At 43.4% G+C, this 17578-nt stretch overlaps 1 long non-coding RNA gene across 1 annotated transcript; it reads right to left on the bottom strand.

Annotated features, from left to right (window-relative positions):
• Nucleotides 1-15279: 15279 nt before the first annotated feature.
• Nucleotides 15280-16123, bottom strand: LOC131808194 (uncharacterized). Its single transcript, XR_009344718.1, has 3 exons — nt 16029-16123; nt 15758-15833; nt 15280-15439 (listed from the first exon to the last, which is right to left on the bottom strand). It is a non-coding gene; the product is annotated as an uncharacterized LOC131808194 (long non-coding RNA).
• Nucleotides 16124-17578: the final 1455 nt, after the last annotated feature.

Genomic DNA, 17578 nt, shown 5'->3' with positions numbered 1-17578 from the left:
CCTGAGCCTTGCCACTGGCTTGACCCCAGCCCTGCCCTATCTGGCCGCCCACAGCCCTAGGGCTCTGTCAACAGACACCAAGAGCCCTGCTATGCACAGGACACTTGGGCTGGGCTCCTTGGACAACAAGACATTGTCAGGGATAGCTCCTATTCTTAGGGGGGCTTCTGGTTCCTCCTCTCCCTGCCTTCTTCCTTTCATTTATTCCTTCCTTCAACACATATGTATTGAAGACCTACCATGTGTCTGGCAAGGTTCCACATACTCGGGATATAAAAATGGTCCTTACCTTCCTGAAATATCCTGTCTAGGGGAGAAGACGAATGATCAGATAACTAGAGAGCGACGGACTGAATTCAACTTTGAAGGAACGTGAAGAGAGGAATGAGTGGGTACTCCTCAGACAGGGTTGGGAATTGTGATTTAGGCTGGGCAATCACGGAGGGTCTCCTGGAAGAAGTTGTATTTCAGCAGAGACATGAAGGGTGAATGGAAGTTATCCAGGCAAAGGCAGGGGACTAGTCAGCGGTGGGAGTGGGGAAACACCTTCAGGATAGAGGAAGTACTATGTAGAGTAGATTTTTAAGTCAGGCTGTTTGGGTTTGAATCCCAGCTCGGCCACCTGTTTGTACCTCAGCTTTTCCTCTTGTAAACATAGAGTTATTGTGAGAATTAAGTAAAGGGACATATGTACTATTCTTAGAATGATGCCTGGCATGTGATTTTTAGCTAAAAAGCAATCCAAAAGCCTCAGTATGTGCAAAGGCCCTGAGGCAGGGAACTTCAAAGTGAGAAGTGGGAGAAAGGTCTTGAAACAAACTTTATTCCAGGACAAACACAAACTACATACATGCCATGTAAATCCACAGACTGCCCCAGAAAGGGCATAACGTCAACTCCTTCATCCTCCAGGTAATCGCAGCAAGTGTGTGCCAGCACTTGATACTCTCTTCCCTCGAAATCATTTCCACAACTTGCGGGAGTAGCCACAGTCACTCTACTCAATAGATGAGCAAACTATTGCTCAAACTATTGGTCACTCTACTCAATAGATGAGGCCCAGAGAGGCCAAGTGACTAATCCAAAGTCACACAGCACTGGGTTTGAACCCAGTTCGACTAACTCCAGAGCTGAAGTTTCTCAGCCCTGGGCTCTACTTCCTCTTTTCTGAGATGTGACACAATAGAGTTTGTGTCTAGGTTTGACTGTCGTGTGTGGGATCTTGGACTAGTCATGTCCCCCAGGGACCACCTGATAAGAAGCAACCAAGGTAAGGAAACTATACAACACTTTGTCTCAGTGGGGTCTCAGGGGACAGCAGAAGGGGTGCTATTCATAGCTGTACCAGGATAGCATGTATAAACTGGGACCCAGGGTCACCCCAAGCATGGAGAAGGGTGATCAAAAGCATGGGGCAGCTAGATCTGGCCGGATCAGTGTCCTTGGGCAAGTCATTTAACTTCTCTGAACCTCAAAGTTTCCCCATATGGGGGGTAGTGTTGCCTCCCTCGTGGAGCTGTGAGGATTGAACGAGATGCTAACATGAGCTCCTTTCAGTCTGTCTCTTTGCTCATCTCCCTGTTTCTCAGATTTCCCCCTCCATTCACCCTGCTTCTTTTAGGACTCAGGTCTTGTTGGATGCACTGTGTGTCCTAAGGCAAATCCTTTCCAGTCTCTGAGTCCGCTCTCCGTCTCAGACCAGAATGTGTTGACAAGGCTGCTGGGGTCCCACGCCTCTTCCCGTCCTCCCTCAGCTGGTCTTCCTGCCCTGCCATCCATCCCCAGACTCATTTTACAGGTCAGTTCCCTTTAATTAGCCAGGCTCCGAGCCTTTTCCCTGGCAAAATGGAAACTCTGCAGGTTCATCAAAATCTCATTAACCTCCATCCCCCAGCGGCCCTGAGGGGGTCAGGCCCGCCTCAGGCTGAGGGAAGCCACCTCCCAGCAAGTCAGGGGTCCCGGTCTGTCCGTCTGTCTGGGGCAGGGGGTAGTAACTGTGGTGGGCTGGTCCCCAGAAGTATTCTGGCCACAGCCCCCAGCCCTGTCAGCCCTCACTGCCTGGGGGTCAAGGGAGAGAGATGGATCCTCAGCTCTTTAATTTGAAAACTAGCCAGGGGACTGAGGGACATCAGGAGCAGAAGGAAATGACTGGCTTCAAATGAATTAATACTTGGCTTGTAGCTGGCAATTTTCTCCAATTTCATGTCACCTGGCTCTTCTTTCTTATTTTTTCACGTGGAGGGTAACGCAGCCCACTGCTGTCTTCTCTGCCACGGTCCTAATGCTTAGTTTAGGATGTGTCTCTGCCTGGCTCTGGGCAAAGAGCGCTCACTTGTGACCTTGCTCTTGGGAGTGGCCCTTCTGGGGCAGTTTGAGAGGGGGCGTGCACCTGTGGGAGCTCTGGGGACCCGCCACTGTCACCTACTCACTGTGGGGCCTCGGGCAAGTTGCTTAGCTTCTCTGAGCCTCCTTTTCCTCACCTACCTTGAAAATAAAATGAGATAATGTTACCTAGTCTCTGGAAACCTCTTTGAAAAACACCATGACGCTTTCTTACAATGTTAAACGTGTACCTTTATATCGCAGGAATCCTAATACTAAAAATATGTATTCAAGACAAATGAGAACTGATGTCCACCAAAGCTATGCATACAAATGTTTGTACCAGTTCTACTCATAATCACCCAGACCCAGAAACAACCCAAAAGTTCATCAATAGGCAAATGGTTACATAAATTGTGGAATACTACTGGAGGAAAAAAAAGGAAAGAAAGAATTATTGATATCCACAGCAGCATAGATGAATCTCGAAAGCTTTCTGTCCCATGAAAGAAGAACTGTCTTCTTAATCTCAAAGATTAAACACTAAATGAGTCCTTTTAATGACAGTCGGGAAAAGATCAAGCTCTAAGCACAAAAATCAGACCAGGCATGGCCAGAAGCCTAGTGTTGGAGAAGGGGATCCATTGCAAAGGGACCCAGGGCAAGTGTTTGGGGTGATGCAAATGTTCTCTGTCTGGATCATGGTGGCGGTTGTCCTTGTCTGTCAAAAGTCACCACCTGCACACTTTAAAAGGAGATTTAAAACAATAAAGTTTCCGGGCAATTACTGCATGGAAATGATACCTGAATAAACCTTTTAAAAATAACATTAGCCGAAAAAAATGGTAATTTAAAATTTTATTTTGCTTATTGAGAGGTGGCGCACAAATAATTAGCCTTAAAGTGAACCAGTCTTACCTGGGTATCTTGATGACCTTTGACATTTTTTGTACCATTCCATCCAGAGTAAGATACCGAACATCTCCAGCCCTTCAGCTCCAGGACTGCAACCCTCAAAGTTAATCACTATTTTGACTTCCATTATTCCAGGTTACTTTTGTAAGATTTTTGGATCTCATAGAAATAGAATCATCTAGATTGTCATCTTTTGTGTTTGGCTCCTAACTAGTTGCGGAAATCATCCCCCCCCCTTTTTTTTTTAAAGGATTTTACATTTTAAAGATTTTGTTTATTTATTTAACACACAGAGAGAAAGAGAGAGATCACAAGTAGGCAGAGAGGCAGGCAGAGAGAGAGGGAGAAGCAGGCTCCCCGCTGAGCAGAGAGCCCAAAGCAGGGCTTGATCCCAGGACCCTGAGATCATGACCTGAGCCGAAGGCAGAGGCTTAACCCACTGAGGCACCCAGGTGCTCCAGAAAATCATCTCTTGAAAACGCAAATCACATCATGTCCTTCCTTGATTCTATGCTCTTATCAGAGTTTATAATCCAGTTATCTTTCCAATAAGCTTTAGATTAAACCCCAAACCCTTACCCCTGCCCACCAGGCTGTGCAGGCTTTGCCCCCCCTGGACACCCCGCTCCCCACTTGCCCCCTCCAGCCCTGCAAGCCTCCTTTCAGTTCTGTGAGTCCACGTGGCTCTTTCCAGCTGTCTGGTCTCTGCCCTTGGGGACTCCTCTGTCAGGAATGTCTTTCTGCAGGACCGGCTCCTTCCTGTCCTTCTAGTCTCTGCTTCTATGTCATCTCCCCTGAGAGGCCATGCCACAATGCCAGCTATAGGTACCTCTTGGCGTCTCTATAACCCTCATCGTGCTTTGTAATGGTTTGTTTGGGGGTCGGTCCTTTATCCCTGCTTAGTCTGAGACTTCCTGCCAGGGAAGGTATTGGGTACTAATCTGTGTGCACACCGTAGGGGCTCAGTCCAGTGCTTGGCACCTATGGGGGTAATACATGTTGGTTGAGTCGGTTCCGGGACATCAGTTTCTAGCTTAGAAGCTGGGTTCTCACACACTCCCTCCTGTACACCTCACCGTAATGTGGCAAGGACAGTTGGCACCAGGTGCACCCCTCCAGCTGAAGAACTTGGAGAAGTGGATGGGGTTGCCTGGATCACATAGTCATTCTCAACAGAGAGGAGACCTGTCACCACCCGTCTGTGCCCTTTCCCACCTCTCTGGGTCCACAGAGCCTGCTCCTGGCTCTCATCCATCTTCTTCTTGTCCTTGCTGTAATGCATAACTTACACACCATAACACCCAAGTGTTGGATGAACTCTTAGTTTTGTATGCATTCACAGAAGCCACCCCCAGACTTAGATCTAGGATACTCGCAGCATTTTAAAAGCCCCCCAGTCAACGCCCACCCCGCTCCCACCGCAAAGGTATCCTAACGGTTACCTTTTCATTCCCAGGACCATATTTGGCCTGTTTTTGAACTTCACGTACACGGACTCATCAGAATGTCCTCCCGTGTCTGACTTCTCTCACTGCAGACAATAGCAGGAGATTTCGTCCCTGTTGTTGCCTGTACCAGCAGCCTGTTCTTTTTATTGCCAGATAGCTTTTCATTGTATGAGTGTATCGTGATTCGTTTCTCCATTCTGTTGATGAGCATTTGTGCTGCTTCTAGCTTTTGGCGCTTGTGAATAACGCTCCTAGGAACATAGCTCTGATAGACATAAACACTTACTTCGTTGGGTATGTACCTGGACACGGAATAGCTAGGTTGCTGAGTAGGCATGGGAATGGTTTTCCTAGGTATTAGCAAATAGTTTCTAGAATGGTGGTTTTTTGCACATTTTAAAAATGCAGCAGTTCCCAACCTTCCCGAGTTGGATACATCACAAAGGGACTCCTCTGCTGGGCACTGGGACCCTGAACCGCCCCACTCCATTAGCAGTCACAGCAGAGAGAGGGGGTCAAGCCAAGTGGCTGTGCAGAGCTGCGAGGCTGGCTGACTCGCTGAGCCCAGCAAAGGTTAGGCCGCCTTGCATTTTCCCCTCCAGTGATCTCAACTCTTAGGGGCAATTAGCCATCAGTGGAGCAGGGAGCTCAGAATACTAACCAGACTTGGCATATTCTGGGGAACGGTTTCTGCCACCCACCCAGGCCGAGGCCCCACGTTGCAGATGGGGTGCCTGAGTGGAGGTCCAGGGAAGGGAACCTTCATTCCTACGGACTCTGTGCTTTTTTTTAGTGTTCTCTGTCACCAGACACCCTTTGCTGGGGAAATGGGAGCCACATCTGATACCATTCTGTTGTTGCATGCTTCCAGGGACAGAAGACTCATCACCACTCCTGGCTGCTACTTGCTTCTACAGGCAGCTCTGCCCACCACACAGTACTTCTTTGTTCATTGCAGTGCTTTTGTAACTAACAGCCTTAAGTGAATATAAGTCAAAAGTTCATTGGAAGGGACCCACTAAGTAAATTATGTTACATCCAATTAATTATATAATGGATACTCTGAGACCATTGTGTACAGGGGTAAGACAGACTGGCATCACGTACTGCGATAAGACACCCTGAGAAGGGGCACAACGCCACCTCTGCATTATTCTTGCCAAAAATTCATACCCTCGATCTAATCACGATGAGGTGTCAGACAAACCCAAATTGATGGATGCTCTACAAATTAACTGACCAGTAATTTTCAAGTGTCAAGGACATGAAAGACAAGGTAAGACTAAGAAATTATCACAGATTGAAGGAGACCAAGGAGACCTAACAAATCGATGCTATGTAGGATCCTAGAATAGGAAAAGGACATCACAGAGTGGGAAAACAGGCAAAATTTGAATCTGACCTGAAGATTATCATTGACCCTTGAACAAAATGTTTTTGAACTGTGTGGTCCACTTATATGGGCAGATTTTTTTTTCAGTAGATGCAGTACAATATTGTAAATGATTTTTATAAAAGATTTTATTTAGTTATTTGACAGAGATCACAAGTAGGCAGAGAGGCAGGCAGAGAGGGGAGGGCGGGATGCAGGCTCCCTGCTGAGCAGAGAGCCAGATGCAGGACTCATTCCAAGGACCCTGAGATCATGACCTGAGTTGAAGGCTGAGGCTTAACCCACTGAGCCACCCAGGTGCCATTGTATAAGGATTTTTGTCTGTGCTTGGGGCGGAGTTGGTGTCCTTAACCATCCCCACTGCTTACTCAAGGGCCAGCTGTACTTAATAACATTGTATCAGTGTTCATTTCTGACCTTCAATAATTATCCTATGATATTGTGACATGGTGACATTAGTGGAAACTGACTGAGGAATACATATATTATTTTTACAACTTTTCTATATCCTTATGGTTATTTCAGAATAAAAACTAGGAGAAAAAGATGATAGTGGAGATCCAAACTTTCTAACCTCTATGGTGCTATGGACTTTTTGAGTGAGATTTACGGACTCTTTCTCTTGATAATGGTTTTATTTTTTAATTTCTTAAAAAGATTTTATTTATTTATTTATTTATTTGACAGACAGAGATCACAAGTAGACAGAGAGGCAGGCAGAGAGAGAGGGCGTGGGGGAAGCAGGTTCCCTGCTGAACAGAGAGCCGGATGCAGGACTCGATCCCAGGACCCTGAGATCATAACCTGAGCCGAAGGCAGAAGCTTTAACCTACTGAGCCACCCAGGTGCCCTGAATAATGGTTTTAACCATAAAATAAAATGTTTAAGCTTTCCAAGAAGATCATATTAAAATACAATTATCAAAATATTTAAATAGTAAATATTTAATTTTTAGTAATTAAATAATTAAATATTAAATATTTCAGATACAGTCCTATACGTACCTCTTGATTAACATATTCAGTAACAAGATCTAGAGGCAGGTATGACAACCATTGTCATTGCAGAGTCATGATGAATGGAAACAGTGTTTCAAACTGTCTGCAACAATACTCATTTGATGTGAAAATATCTATCCGTGCTCACTGCTGGTGATGAAGTCAAAGATTCTGCTGGTACTACCATGACTTGTTGCTTATATTTACATCAAAGAAAATTCAAAATTTCAGTTAGAGGTTAGGGTAAATAAGGAGAGAAGTTTTCCCTATTCAAATCCACGGACGCCCTGAATTCTATTTGCTGCCTGGCAAAATATCTATTACATCCCTAATGTAAATGTAGATTTATTGAACTGGAAAGAAGCTCATAACATATCGGTAATGAGGGAAAAGAAGGTTATAAAGCAATATGTACAGTACGATCCCATTTTTGTGAATTAAAGATATGTGCGTGCATTATGCATTCATTCAACAAGAATTCCATGGTCGGGATGCCTGGGTGGCTCAGTTGGTTAAGCAGCTGCCTTCGGCTCAGGTCATGATCCCAGCGTCCTGGGATCGAGTCCCACATCGGGCTCCTTCCAGCTGACCTGTCCCAAGTCCCCTGATGGGTCCTCACCCAAAATCATCTCAGACCTTTTCACCATCACAGAGAACCTTTCTTTGGACCCACTTTAGTTTTTCTACACTCCCTATATGGTGCATTGAGACCCAAGCCCCAGATTTAGGGTGCAAGGAGATTATCACCTCCCTCCTTCTAGACACCATATTTCTATTTACACAGCCTAAAACAATAACGATTTTTTAAAAATAGCTTTATTGAGCTCTAACTTGCACACCACATGTATTAGTTTTTTTATGACTGTTGCAACAAATTACCACAAATTTAGTGGCTTAAAAGAACACAAATATATCCTTATCTTACACTTCTGGAGATCAGAAGTCTGACATGGATCTCACTGGGCTAAGGTCAATATGTCAGGAGGGCTGGGTTCTTTTCTGAAGGCTCCAGGGGAGAATCTGTTTCCTCATGCTTTCCAGCTTCTGGAGCCTTCCTGCATTCCTTGGCTTATGGCTCCCTTCTTGCATTTTCAAAGTGAGCAACACTGGGACAAGTCCTTGCAATATCTTCTCCTCTGTTCTCTCCTCAGATTCTCTCTTCCAATTTTTCAGGTCCTTGGTGGTTATGTCGGGCCCAATGGGAAATCCAGGGTGACCTCCCTATTTTAAAGTCAGCTGATCGAGGGTCATAATTTTACCTGCCAACTTAACTCTTTGCAGTGTAACCTAACATATTCACAGGTTCTGGAATTAAGAAGCCACATCTTTGGGGAGCCATACACACCATACAATTCATTATTTAAAGCCTACAACTCAATGGTTTTGAATTGATTCACAGAGTTTATTCACAGAGTTGTAAAACCGCCACCACAATTTTATTTATTTTTAAAGATTTTATTTATTTATTTGAGAGAGACCACGAGAAAGACAGAGAGAGAGAGAGAGAGAGAGGATGAGCAGAGGGGAAAGGAGAGGGGGAGGGAGAAGCCGACTCCCTGATGAGCAGGGAGCCTGATGCAGAGCTGGATCCCAGGACCCCGGGATTATGACCTAAGCCAAAGGCAGACGCTTGCATGACTGAGCCCCCCCCCCCCGGTGCCCCACCACAATAAATTTTAGAACATTTTCATCACCCCCAAATAAACACTGTCCCATTCCTCCCAACACCATACAAGGCCTCTCCCTTCCCTCACCTAGGCAACTATGAGTCTACTTTCTGCAACGCTAGATTTACTGTTCTGAACACTTCATATAAACGGGATCATATACTATGCCGTCCTTTGTGACTGGTTTCTTTCACTTAGCATAATACTGTAGCATATATACATATTTCTTCCTTTTTATTGCCAATTAATATTCCATTATCTACATATACCACATTTAACTTAGGCATTTACATGGGTTGTTTCCACTTTTTGACTATTAAAAATAATACTTGTATAAACATCCGTGAGCAAGTTTTTGTGTGAACATGTGTTTTCATTCCTCTTAGGTATCACACATAGGACTGGAATTGCTGCATCTTTTGGTAACTGTGCGTTTAACATTTTGAAGAACCACCAGATTGTTTTCCAAAGAGCTGCACCATTTTATGTTCCCACCAGCAATGTATGAGGTTTCCAATTTTGTCCCAACCTCCCTATCACTTGCTATTAAATTAGAGCTATCTTAGTAAGTACATAGGGGTATCTCCTGATTTTTATTTGCATGTCCCTAATGGTTAATGACGTAGATCACCTTCTCATGTGCTTTTAAGCCATTTATGTATCTTCTTTTGAGACATGTGTATTCAGATACTTTTCCCATTTAAAAAATTGAGTTATTTTGTTGTTGAATTGTAGAAGTTCTTACAGATTCTAGGTCCAACTGCTTTATCAGATAAGTGATTTGCAAGTATTTCCTCCCAGTCTATGGATTGTCTTTTTGCTTTCTTGGTGGTAACATTTACAGTAAAATGTTTTTAGTTTCGATAAAGTTAAATTTATCTATTTTTTTCTCTTGTTATTTGTGTTTTGGTATTTAGTTTATTAATATTTGGTATTTAAGTTTATGGTATTTAATTTAATTTGGTATTTAAGTTTATGGTATTTGAGTTTAAGAGACTAAACTCAAGGTGATGAAGATTTGTTCTCATAATTTGTTCTCATAATCTAGGAGTTTTATAGTTTACGATCTTATTCTTAGGGCTATGATCCATTTTGAGTCAATTTTTGTATGGTGTGAGGCAAGGGTCCAATGTCATTGCTTTGGGTGTGCATACCCAGTTGTTCTGGCACCATGTATTGAAAAGACAATCTTCTCCATTGGCATCTTTGTTGAACACCAATTTACTGTAAATGAAAGGGTTTATTCCTAGACTCTCAATTCTGCTCCATTGATCTCTGTCTATCCAGTACCACACTGTCTTGATAAATGCAACTTTCTAGCAATTTTTCTTGCTTGTTTGTTTGTCTGTTTAAAGTAGGCTCCATGCCCAGAACTCACAACTCTCAGATCAAGACTCAGATGCTTAACTGGTTGAGCCACCTGGTGCTCCTTTAGTAAGTCTTGAAATCAAGAATTGTGATTCTTCTGAATTTGTTCTTTTTCAAGATTGTTTTGGCTATCTGAGATACCTTTTTTTTTTTTTTTTTTAAATTTTAGAATCAGCTTGTCATTTTCTGGAAGAAAAAAAAAGTCCTAGGCAGAATTCTGATAGGAATTGCATTAAATTAGTATATCAGTTTGGGAGAATTGCTATCTTAACAAGATTAAGTCTATCTTTTTTTAAAATTTTTTATTTTTCATAAACATATATTTTTATCCCCAGGGGTACAGGTCTGTGAATCGCCAGGTTTACACACTTCAAAGCACTCACCAAAGCACATACCCTCCCCAGTGTCCATAACCCCACCCCCCTTCTCCCAACCCCCTCCCCCCAGCAACCCTCAGTTTGTTTTGTGAGATTAAGAATCACTTATGGATTGTCTCCCTCCCAATCCCATCTTGTTTCATTTATTCTTCTCCTACCCACTTAAGCCCCCATGTTGCATCACCACTTCCTCATATCAGGGAGATCATATGATAGTTGTCTTTCTCCGCTTGACTTATTTTGCTAAGCATGATACGCTCTAGTTCCATCCATGTTGTCGCAAATGGCAAGATTTCATTTCTTTTGATGGCTGCATAGTATTCCATTGTGTATATATACCACATCTTCTTGATCCATTCATCTGTTGATGGACATCTAGGTTCTTTCCATAGTTTGGCTATTGTGGACATTGCTGCTATAAACATTCGGGTACACGTGCCCCTTCAGAACACTACGTTTGTATCTTTAGGGTAAATACCCAGTAGTGCAATTGCTGGGTCATAGGGCAGTTCTATTTTCAACATTTTGAGGAACCTCCATGCTGTTTTCCAGAGTGGCTGCACCAGCTTGCATTCCCACCAACAGTGTAGGAGGGTTCCCCTTTCTCCGCATCCTCGCCAGCATCTGTCATTTCCTGACTTGTTGATTTTAGCCATTCTGACTGGTGTGAGGTGATATCTCATTGTGGTTTTGATTTGTATTTCCCTGATGCCGAGTGATATGGAGCACTTTTTCATGTGTCTGTTGGCCATCTGGATGTCTTCTTTGCAGAAATGTCTGTTCATGTCCTCTGCCCATTTCTTGATTGGATTATTTGTTCTTTGGGTGTTGAGTTTGCTAAGTTCTTTATAGATTTTGGACACTAGTCCTTTATCTGATATGTTGTTTGCAAATATCTTCTCCCATTCTGTCAGTTGTCTTTTGTTTTGTTAACTGTTTCCTTTGCTGTGCAAAAGCTTTTGATCTTGATGAAATCCCAATAGTTCATTTTTGCCCTTGCTTCCCTTGCCTTTGGTGATGTTCCTAGGAAGATGTTGCTGCGGCTGAGGTCAAAGAGGTTGCTGCCTGTGTTCTCCTCAAGGATTTTGATGGATTCCTTTCTCACATTGAGGTCCTTCATCCATTTTGAGTCTATTTTTGTGTGTGGTGTAAGGAAATGGTCCAATTTCATTTTTCTGCATGTGGCTGTCCAATTTTCCCAATACCATTTATTGAAGAGGCTGTCTTTTTTCCATTGGACATTCTTTCCTGCTTTATCAAAGATTAGTTGACCATAGAGTTGAGGGTCTATTTCTGGGCTCTCTATTCTGTTCCATTGATCGATGTGTCTGTTTTTGTGCCAGTACCATGCTGTCTTGATGATGACAGCTTTGTAATAGAGCTTGAAGTCCGGAATTGTGATGCCACCAACTTTGGCTTTCTTTTTCAATATCCCTTTGGCTATTCGAGGTCTTTTCTGGTTCCATATAAATTTTAGAATTATTTGTTCCATTTCTTCAAAAAAGATGGATGGTACTTTGATAGGAATTGCATTAAATATGTAGATTGATTTAGGTAGCATAGACATTTTCACAATATTTATTCTTCCAATCCAGGAGCATGGAACATTTTTCCATTTCTTTGTGTCTTCCTCAATTTCTTTCATTAGAACTTTATAGTTTTCTGAGTATAGATTCTTAGCCTCTTTGGTTAGGTTTATTCCTAGGTATCTTATGGTTTGGGGTGCAATTGTAAATGGGATTGACTCCTTAATTTCTCTTTCTTCTGTCTTGTTGTTGGTGTAGAGAAATGCAACTGATTTCTGTGCATTGATTTTATATCCTGACACTTTGTTGAATTCCTGTACAAGTTCTAGCAGTTTTGGAGTGGAGTCTTTTGGGTTTTCCACATATAGTATCATATCAAGATTAAGTCTATCTTAACAAGACCCATAAACATGGAATGTCTTTCAATTTATGCAGATCTTTTTAAATGTCTTTCAACAATATCCTGTAGTTTTTAGACTACCAGCTTTACCTGTCTTTGTTAAAGTGATTCCTAGGATTTTATTCTTTTTGCTGCTATTGTAAATAGAATTATTTTCTTAGTGTTATTTTTGGATTGTTCATTGCTAGTATATAGAAATACAATGAGTTCTTTAAAAGATTTATTTACTTTTATTAAGATTTTATTTACTTATTTTAGAGAGACATAGAGCATGCAAGCTGGGGCAGAGGGAGAGACAGAGAGAAAATCTCAAGCAGACTCTCATGACCCTGAGTCCATGACATGAAATCAAGAGCTGTATGCTTAACTGATTGAGTTACTCAGGCACCCCAAAAATACAATGGATATTTTTTAACTTGATCTTGGATCCTGTGACTTTGATAAATTTATTTATTAGTTCTAATAGTTTTTTTTAATATGAATTCTTTGGAATTTACTATATACAAGATCATGTCATTTAAGTAGAGATAGTTTGACTTCTTCTTTTCCAGTCTCATTGTCTTTTGTTTCTTTTTCTTGCCTAATTTCCATGGCTAGGACCTCCAATATAATCTTAAATAGAAGTGGTAAGAAAAGGCATCCTTGTTTTGTTCCTGATCTCAGGGGGAAAATACATTTGGTTGTGTTAGTATGTTAGGTATCATTTTTCCCCCCATAGATGGCCTTTAGCAGAATTTGAGGAAATTGTTTTCTAGTCTGCGTTTGCTGAATGTTTTTATCATGAAAGGGTGTTGTATTGTATTTAATGTTTTTCTGCATAGATCTACTGAGATGATCATGTGGTTTTGTCTTTTATTCTATTGATATGGTGTATATTGTTTTCACATATTAAATCAACCTTGTATTTCTAGGACAATCCCACTTGATCACAGTGTATAATCCTTTTTATATGTAGCTCAATTTGTTTTTTTAAAGGTTATTTACTTATTTTTTAAGTAATCTCTATGTCCAATGTGGAGCTTGAACTCACGGCTCTGAGATCAAGAGTTCCACATTCTACAACTGAGCCAGCCAGGGTTCTCTCAATTTGCCCTGCTATTATTTTGTTGCGGACTTCTATATCTGTGTTCATAAAAGATATTGGTCTATAATTTTCTTTCCTTGTGATACTTTAACAATCCCTTTTTAAAAAGCCACATCACAGTGTTGACTGCAATTCTATTGTCAGAAATTCCCTCCTGCGCCAGCCGAGGTGTTGGAAGAACTGGACTGCTCCCCATGTTGACACAATCACACTGCAGTCTTGAACTTAACCCTCTCTGGACTTCAATCTCCTGCTGTGTAGTTACAAGGTCGTAAACTCTTTCAGAGTCATAGTCTCATGGCTGGAATGTACTTCCAGTCCAGTGCTCTTCCCCTGGGAGCACATCTGAAAAGGTCTTCACTCTTTCCTCCTCTGATAAATAAGATAGGTCAGTGCCTTAAAAACAAAACATTTACAAACATGTATATGAATCACCAGGGAATCTCATTAAAATGCAGATGCCGATGCTTTAGGTCTCTGGAGGGTCTTCTTACAAGCTCTCTGAAGACGCTGATCTATGGACTCCACTTTGAGTAATAAGAAACTAGAATATTGTTTCCCAAACTTCAGTCACATAAGTACCAGTTTCATACTTTTTTGCCATATCCTTCTTCCATCTATACAATTAAAATTTTTCTTTTAATTGACTAGCAATTAAATAGCTTCTCTGGACAAAATTTAGACTCATTCTAGGTAATAATACACATCAAATCACGGATTTTATGGACTAGTTATATTTTTTTCTAACACCCATTGAACATACCTATTCAACTAAAAAAAAGTCCATCTGTATATATCCAGAAATTATCTTATGTACCACTGATCCACACACCCCCACAAGGGGAACCACATTAGAAATTCCAAGGGACTGAGAATGTGGTTCTTGCCCTTTAAACATCATCACACTTTAATTGGACACTTTTGACTTGCGTTTCATGATTTCGCCCCATTTTTCTCTGCTGCAATTTGGCCAGTGATTCCTGTCTTTCCTTCTATTATCCACTCTGATTAACTCGGCTGCACCTGCCAGCCTTTATTCCTGCAAGCGTGTGGAGCGAGGCGTTCTGAAGATGTTGTTAAAATGAATGAGTTTGATCATATTCACTCTTTCCTATCCTAAGCGTAGGGGGCTGAGTCCTCGGGCTCATCTGGGCTGCGTTTCTCAGGCCTGGGTTTCACGGTCCTGGACAAAGACACCTACGGGAACCAGCCAGACCAACCTGCAGGGTTCTCTTGGTGGACATTTTTGGGGACATGGTTTGGCTGGGTCTCTGAGAGTCTGTGAGTTTCCCCTGAAATGTCTACAGGAAGTAGGGACCAGGGTGTGTGGGACATTTGCTTGGATTCTCCAGGAGCGGCTAGACCTGGAGAGTCTATATAGTAGCGGCTAGACCTAGCTTTATGAGGCTAGACCAAGGCTGGCTTAGGGAATTTTGATTCCTCTTACTTCTGCTTCTTTGTTTCTTTCCATACTTGTAGGACAAATCACTTAGCCTCATTGAGCCGCCTTGTCTTCATCTGTAGAATGGGGATAATGACTTCCGCATGACATGGGAGGTACGGTAGTTTGATGGGAGGTCCGGGTTTGATGTCTAGTAGGCTGGTTCTCTCATTTGTGATGTGTGTGATGTCTGTTTCCACCTCTGTGAAATGGCGATAACAATGTGCCCTCACAGGGACAACAGGAGGATGAAGTGGTGTTCAGCCAGAGGCTGGTATAGAGTGACACTCTAAACAGACAGCAGCAATGACTACAATCATTGTCATCATCATCATTATTGTATAACATTTTTTAGTAAATCTTGAGTATTCTGATATGTAATATTAGGTTCATCTTTCTCACTCTCTTCTTCCCTTCTTTCCTGTGCTCTTGCCTTCCTTTCTTCTCTGCTTCTCACCGTTATAGATGCGTCTGACTGCAGCTGCAAGGGGCAGTGGGAGCTGAAATTGGAAAAATGGATTGTGGTCAGATACTGGAGGGACTCAAATGTCAGGAGAAGGAGCTTGATCGGCAGTCTAAGGGCAATAGGGAGCCATTGAAGGTTGTGGAGCAGAAACAGGGGATAGTGAAAGTGGGGGAGATGAACCTGGCAGCACAGATTGGGAAAGAAGCTGGAGCCACAGAGATGAGGCAGCCAGAGGCTGCCTCACTGCCTAAAACCTGTCTGGGAGACGCAGCCCTTTTCCCCACTCTCATCTTGCCTACAGAACCCAGGTGGAGTGCCTTACTTTGCTGTGTGACCTCAGACAGTGCCTAACCTCTCTGAACCAGCAGTAAGGATGATCCTAGGCCTTGATGACACCTCCAGGCCTCCGCCATCTTCCAGGCTGCTCCCTGTGCAGAGATTAATTTGTTTACTCCCTTGCCTGGAGATGAACTGAGAGAACTAATCGTCCATCAGCCGCGGCTCCCCCAACCCTGCGCTGCCCCGCCCCAAATGTCCATTTCCTGGCAAAATATGTCCTTGCTGCCACCAAGGCTGCTTGGAAAATGCTAATTTTATCCTCAAATTAAAATTTGTTCCCTTACCCTCGTTTTCATCAAAATGAAGCATCCAGAAACATTGCCACGGCGTGGAAGAGAAGGATATGACATAATTTTTTAAATGCTTTCAATCACTCTGCCTTCTGAACACTGCATCCTCTCACCCTGACCCCCTCCCCGTCTCCCCATCCCCTGAGGCAGCATTTACATTTCTTAATAACCCCTCATTAATATTCATGAGAAGGGGCGGGTAATAATGGCTGAGCACACCGCACTAATTCAATTTCCACCGCCTCGGCGTGTTTACTTAATCACCAAGGGACCCGGGTTACTCAGTACAATTATTTATTCGGAATTAGATCTGGAGGCATCTGGACTGGAAACAGGGAACCAGGAGCAAAATGGAAATCGAATTCTCTTTGTCTTTCCCTCCCAGCCACCTCCTCCTGACTGTCTGCCAAGGCTCCAGGCGGCCAGCAGGGCTTGGAGGACAAGCCGGAGCGCAAGTCAGTCTGTTCCTAAAGGCCTCGGCTTGTGCCGGGTTGGGGAGGGGGGCGGTGTTGAATGCGTTTCAGGTGCTCATCAACGGTGGTCTAGGAGGTATTGCCAGGCCCAGCGGTGGGAGGTGGCTAGCCAGAAGTGGGGTCTTCCTGGGGGTGGGGGTGGGTCTTGGGGGTTGGCCCCAGGACCCGGTAGAGATGAAGGTCTGTGACACTAAACCATGTATGCTCTCATCTTTCGCCCTCAGCTTAACCATCACCTCGGCTAGGATGCTTTTCCTAGCCCCCAAGACTAGGTCACATCCTATTACACCCGGGATATAATTGTTCCAACAATGGTTTCCGGTTAGTTTTTCATGGTGTTTCTCCTAGTAGACTGCCGGCTCCATGGAAGCAGGTCCCCTGACTCTCCTGGTCATCCCTGTGCAAGGCCCAGCACAGAGGACATGCCCGACAAATAATTGTTGACTTGTTGACTGATTCTTGGGCCTCTGTTCCTTATTTACAGAGCGCAGATAAGAATATCCACCTTGTGAGGTTGCTGGGAGGATTCAGTGACTTCAGTGTACAGAGATTCAGAGGATTTCTGTGTAACGAGTGCACAGTGTTGAGCCCAGTATGGGACACATGACAAATGCTCAGTTAGCATGCGATGCTGTTATTCATATTATTGTCATTTCTGATTGTGGTGGAGCACAGAAGGGTTAACTGTGCTTCGTGTTGCCAGGGGCTGATTCCTTCAGGTTGTGTTTTCCAGGCTTCTGGGATGACTGGTTTCCAGCTGGGGCTGGCCCATGGGAGGCATTACTGGGAGACTGGAGGCTGGGAGGAACCGAGAAACCTTGGTATTTCTCCCTCTCGGCCTTGGGTGGCAAATCTGAAAGTGGCTTATCTCATCCATGCCGTAGCTCCTTCCTGGTTCCATATCCCAAGTGACCGTCTTCCTGGGCAGGCGACACCGCCCTCTGCCTCTGTCTCTTAGGTCTCAGAGCGGGGGCAGTCTCCTGCTGTTACTAGACTTGAAGCCGCATCACTGTCCTCAGCTTCTCAGTTCTTCCACCGTCTTCCATCTCTTCAAGTTCTTATTTTGTAAAT

The sequence above is a fragment of the Mustela lutreola genome, chromosome 9 (assembly GCF_030435805.1).
Source record: "Mustela lutreola isolate mMusLut2 chromosome 9, mMusLut2.pri, whole genome shotgun sequence".
In the NCBI taxonomy this organism is placed as follows: Eukaryota; Metazoa; Chordata; class Mammalia; order Carnivora; family Mustelidae; genus Mustela; species Mustela lutreola.
Note: the sequence above shows the minus strand (reverse complement) of the source record. Positions and strands in the feature narration are given on the sequence as shown.